The following is a 6,000-nucleotide window of genomic DNA, read 5'->3' on the forward strand; positions in this document are numbered from 1 at the left end:
AAGTACATATATGATTAAAAAAAATAAAATAAACCCATGCTTCCATACCTTGCAGATATGGAAGGTCAACTGTATTATTACTGATAACAAGGAGCCCATGCCCAGGCTAGGTACATTTGTGAGGGCCTATAGTCCCAGCTCTCAGGAGGCTGAGGCAGGAGGAACGCCTGAGCCCAGAGGTTTGAGGCCTGGGCAAAACAGCAAGACCTTGTTTCAATCACAAAACAAAACAGGGAAACAGTACCTACCATTTAACAGTGCCTGAATGCAACAGGCCTGGTACCAGGTGGGCCTCTGCCTGTGGATGCCCAGCAAGGATACTGAACGCCTTGGCAGCTGCAAAGTCACCCAAGCTGGGGGTGTGAGCCACATGAACACTCACCTCAGAGCCAGTTTTTCAAGAAAGATAAACAGACAACAGATGTAAACCTTTTTTAGAGGCCTCAGGAACCTCACTCACATCTGGGAAGCTAAATGTCCCTGAATTCACTGAAACCCCCAAAGTTCTCAAAAGGCCTAGCCCTGTACCATCACACATGGTCAAAGCAAAAGACTGGGCCTTACTGGGGCAGGAGCAAGCGCACGTAAGGGTCAATGGAAATAAAAAGGTATTTCCTTTTGCCTTTTTGTTATACTGGGAATTGAACCCAGAGGTGCTTTATCACTGTACTACATCCCCAGCCCCGCCCCCCTTTTTTAAAAAAACATTTTTTTTTAGTTGTAGTTGACACAACACCTTTTATTTATTTATTTATATGTGATGCTGAGGATAGAATCCAGGGCCTTGCATGTGCTAGGCAAGCACTCTACTGCTGAGCCACAACCCCAGCTCTCCCAGCCCTTTTTATTTTGAGACACGGTTTTGCTAAGTTGCCGAGACTGCTCTCAAACTTGTGATCCTCCTGTCTCAGCCTCCCAAGTAGCTGGTATTACAGGTGTGCACTACTGCAGCTACCCAGTGTCCCAAACCTGGGCAGGGCAGCATCTCCTTGGCTAATATATGGTCACTCTGTCCTCATAGTCCTATTCAAAGATGATAGCTGACTCCCAGAATTTCTTACAGAACAAATGAATATTAACTGTGTGCACCTACCTCTCATATCCCCCCACCACCCACAGACCTTGAGATCACTCAAATATGGCACTGCAGAACACATGAAACAGAAGTCAGGAGAACCCAATTCTGCTCCAGGTCCATCACTTAGCTAGCTATGTGTCAATGTGTGCCACATCCACCATTAGCCAGCATGGACACATTTCCAAGGTACAGCACTATGAACAGAAGAGGCACACAAAGGCAAATATGACCTATAAAGGGTTTATGTACAAAATACATAATTATAAAAAAACTATGAAAAAAGTGTGTTCTACTTTAAGAATATAGTCATTAATTCATCCATCAACTATCCAAGTGTCCACTATATGCCAGGTGCCAGGAAAAGCTTAAACTGTATGATATAAAATAAGGCATGGAAAAAAAATGAGGCATAAAATTCCACCTACATTCGGAATCTGGAGAAGAAAAAGTGCCACCTAGATTTAGGGCTGATAAGTATGAATTAACTAGAAAAAGGAAAAGAAAAGGCACCACTAACACTTTGCTTTTCTGTTCCTTGTTGCCTTCATCAAAAAAATAATGTTCTAGGTGCAGTGGCACTGCCTATAATTCTAGCTTGAAGGCCAAGGTAGGAGGCTGGAGTTGTAGCTGAAGGTAGAGCGCTTGTCTTGTACATGTGCAAAGTCCTGGGTTCAATTCCTAGTACCACCAAAAAAGGAGAGAGGAAAAGGGGCGGCAGGGAGAATGGGCTTGGAGAAGAGAATTCCCCCTGCCCCATCGTCTTAAATGAACACCTGTTGAACATTTTATTTAGCTCATTATTTAATGGGGAAAACAATAAAATGTTAAAATTATTCAAAAGAGCCACATGTATAAGCAATGGGAAATCAGAAAAAAAATAGAGATGCAAAACTGGCCAATATCCAAAAGGTGATAATCAATTGCATTCAACTGGGCAAAGTTCATTTGCACTTTTTTTTTTTGAGAAAGAGATTTTTTTTAATATTTATTTTTTAGTTTTCGGTGGACACAACATCATTATTTTTATATGGTGTTGAGAATCAAACCCAGCATCCTACACATGCCAGGTGAGCACGTTACCGCTTGAGCCACATCCCCAGCCCATCATTTGCACTTCTATGAACAAAATCATTAGTCCGATCATTTGTATTGTCAGTTTTCTATAATCTGACAACAATAAAATAGCTCAAAGGCTGTGAAAGTATATGGAAAAGACCCAGTTGCAGGGCTAGGGATGTAGTCCAGTGGTCAAGTGGTGCTTAGCATGCTCAAGGCCTTGGGTTTAGTCCCCAACACCAAAAAAATAAAAATAAAAATTCTAAAAAAGGTCTAGACTTGTTAGATGGACATAATTCTTTCTTTCCTTCTTTCCTTTTTAGTGTGTGTGGGGTGCGAAGGCATTCTACCACTAAGCTATATCTCCAGCCATATATATAGTTTGTTTAAAGACAGAGTTTCACTAAGTTGCAGAGGCTGGTATTGAACTTTTGATCCTCTTGCCTCAGAAGTAGTTGGCATTACAGGTTTTGCCACCTGCCGGGCTTACCTGATAATTTCCATAGGTGCAGCAAGAGGGCTAACAAGCTAAACCTCCTTATATTTCTTTTGCAAATATAAAATCATAATACAGTATAGAATAAATGCTAAAGCCATAAAGGCAACTTCTGTCTGGAAATTTTCATAACGTATCTCTCAGATTGGACTTTTTTTGGGGGGGAAACTAAACTAGCTACACCCTTATCCCTTTTTATTCTGACACAGGATCTCAATAAATTGCCCAGGCTGGCCTGGAACTTGTAATCCTCCTACCTCACCCTCTAAACTAGCCAGGATTACAGCAGCCAGCACAGACTGGAATTTTAAAAGCTTCTAGTATTTGCTATTCTGAGGGAAGAATACCATATCTAAGAAACTGTACCTAGTTTCACCCACAAAATCTGTAAATGTTCTGGAATTCCTGTGTGGGATAAATGAAGGCCAACCAAATGAGAGGTACAAAGGCAATTTATTCAGAGCTTGCTATAGCAGGGAGTCAGTCCCCATCCCAAGAGGTAGAAAAAAGGAAGGCTTTGATGTACCTTGGCTAGAGGCTGCTGGCATGGGGAAGCTGGAAGTAGAAGCTGGGCATCCCACTGACTGATTAGGAGGCATGTGTGGCTTTTTCAGTTTGGTCCCAAGTTGGAGACAGGAACAAAAATTCGGAAAGCTGTCAGTTCTTTATCATATCCTGGCCAATTGAGGCTGGCAGAAGTCATTGTTTGGTTTGATGAATTGTTACTAAAGATAGCAATCAGGCTTCCCACAGGTTGCCTTATACAGCAGGCTGGCATGAGGGCAGTTTGTAGTAGATAAGGGGCTGTTTTCCCAGGCTGGCTTTTGCAGACTTTATGTCAGAATTCTGGGTGGGTTTTGTTTTGTTTGTTTGTGTTTGTTCTTTTGAGGTAGGGTCTTGCTATGTTGACCAGGCTGGTCTTGAACTCTGGAGCTCAAGTGATCTTCCTGCCTCAGCCTCCTAAGAACTACAGACATGTGGCATGACATCTGACTGCAGCTCTATTTTTATATATGGTCTGGTCCTTGTCTGTATATTCAGCCTTTTATCTTCCTTATTCAAGTCTCCCAAATATCTTAAATTTCTGGGCCTACTAGGAAGTGACCTTCCTTACTTCCCTATAAGCCAGGGACTAGGCCAATTTTCCTGGAGGGAGGCTTTGTAGGTATTTGTTTACAAAACATCAGTCTCAATTCCTTTAAAAATGGCTTGTCATCGCTGGGCATGCCAATAATCCCAGCAACACAGGAGGCTGAACATAGTAAGACCCAGTCTCAAATTAAGAAAAATAAAAAGGGCGCAGTGATAAAAACACCCATTACATTTTATACTCAATACCAAAAAACAAATAAATAAAAATGGGTCATCATTGCTGATTACTTGAGCATCATTAAAAAATATGCTATTCCAAGTAAGGTTCTGTTTACACTATCAATTCATCCAATTATATCCTAGTTTTTAAAAATATGGGCACAGATGACAGTTCCTTAAGAAAATCAGCCAGGCATGGAAGTGCACACCTGTAATCAGAACAGAAGAATGGATAGTCAAATTCTGAGAGTATGACCAGTACCTAACTATCATAACAAATTTGATCAATGCTTTCGCTAAGAATAAAAATGTATTATGGGATTGAGGGTGCAGCTTAGTGGTGGATGTTGCCCAACATGCAAAAGGCACTAGGTATGATCCTTAGCACTGCAGTAAAAGAAAGAAAAAAAAGATTAAAAACACACACACATTGGGGCTGGGATTGTGGCTCAGCAGTAGAGCGCTCACCTAGCACGAGTGGGACCCGGGTTCAATCCTCAGCACTACATAAAAATAAAGGCATTGTGTTGTGTCCATCTACAACTAAAAAATAAATATTTAAAACACACACACACACACACACACACACACACACACACATGCACACATACACAGAGCTGCACCGCGGGTACAGTTATTTTTCTTTTTCATAATACAAATGACCAAATATTTGAGATTTTCCAATGATACTAATTTAGAGTCTTTTTCTGTTTTGTTTTGTTTTTTGATACTGGAAAACCTGGGTGTTTTACCACTGGGCTCCATCCTCAGCTCTTTTTGTTTTTTATCTTGAGACAGGGTTTCACTAAATTGCTTAGGGCCTCAATAAGTTGCTAGGGCTTGTCGTCATCCTCCTGTCTCAGTGTCCCATGCTATCCTAAAAGGGTTGGGATACAGGTCAGTGGTACAGTGTAAAACAAAACCAAACAAAAATCTCACACACACACACAAAATAATTCTTCTAAATTCAGGGTATTATCTTTGGAAGGCAAGGTCAAAGTGTTGCCAGGTGTCTTGATAAGACACTATCAAGGAAGGATCATACATGCCTAAGAGAGGAGACTTGGTTATCCATTAATGAAATTCACAAACCTTGGCTCTTTCATAAGTGATGAACCTTTGTTCTTTGGTTTTCCCCTTAAAAAAAAAAATCAAGAACATAACAAAGTCAACATTCGGTCATACAGAGTCTCTGTTATCCCGGTGGATTATGGATAAAGGAAGGAATAATCTTTCATTTTGAAGTGAAGGCATTAATGAGTAAAATAAAAAAGTAAACACCAAAGCAAGCAAGTGATGACGTATTTCATAGCTTCTTTTCAGACTCAGGTGTAATAAGCTATCATGATAATCACTTTTCAGGTTCTGGCCTCTACTTTTGTCCCCCTGTATTATGGTATACACTGGGAAATCACTTTAGGAGAGGGTATCTGTGGCCCTTTTCAGAGAATCTATCAGGTCAAAAGTATTCCGTAATAAACTGAGTGCAGGGACGTCTGTAGTCCAAGCTAACGAAGAGGCTAAAGCAGGAAGATCCTTTGAGCCCAGAAGTTTGAGACTAATGTGGGCAACATACCGAGACCCCCATCTCTAAAATAAATAAATAAATAAATAAATAAATAATTCACAACAATATTAACAGTATTTCTCTCACAAAGGCATAGTAGAGTTTTCTAGAGGCTGGAAGATATGGATATTACAACAGTCTGAGAAGTTAGATGTCTTGCGTTCACCCAGATATTTAAGAAATTTGCAAAATAACATGAAACCATGTTGTTCTTCTCAATAAAAATGTTGTTTTGTAAAATACAATTACTGTTTAAAATATTTATGCTAACAAGCAATTTCATACATTTCAAATGACTTAATAAGCATTTAAAATTTTTGTTTTAATTTTAACATAGAAAATATTAATAGATAAAACCCATTTAATTAAAAGGCTTTTGGTTCCTAATTTTTATGTGTAAAGAGATCTGGAAACCAAGCAATTGGAAGAAATATACTACCCCATTTCTTTGAAAAATAAAAGCATATCCACAACTGCTTTTGTATTCCATAC

The sequence above is a fragment of the Callospermophilus lateralis genome, unplaced genomic scaffold, assembly GCF_048772815.1.
Source record: "Callospermophilus lateralis isolate mCalLat2 unplaced genomic scaffold, mCalLat2.hap1 Scaffold_139, whole genome shotgun sequence".
Lineage (NCBI taxonomy): Eukaryota > Metazoa > Chordata > Mammalia > Rodentia > Sciuridae > Callospermophilus > Callospermophilus lateralis.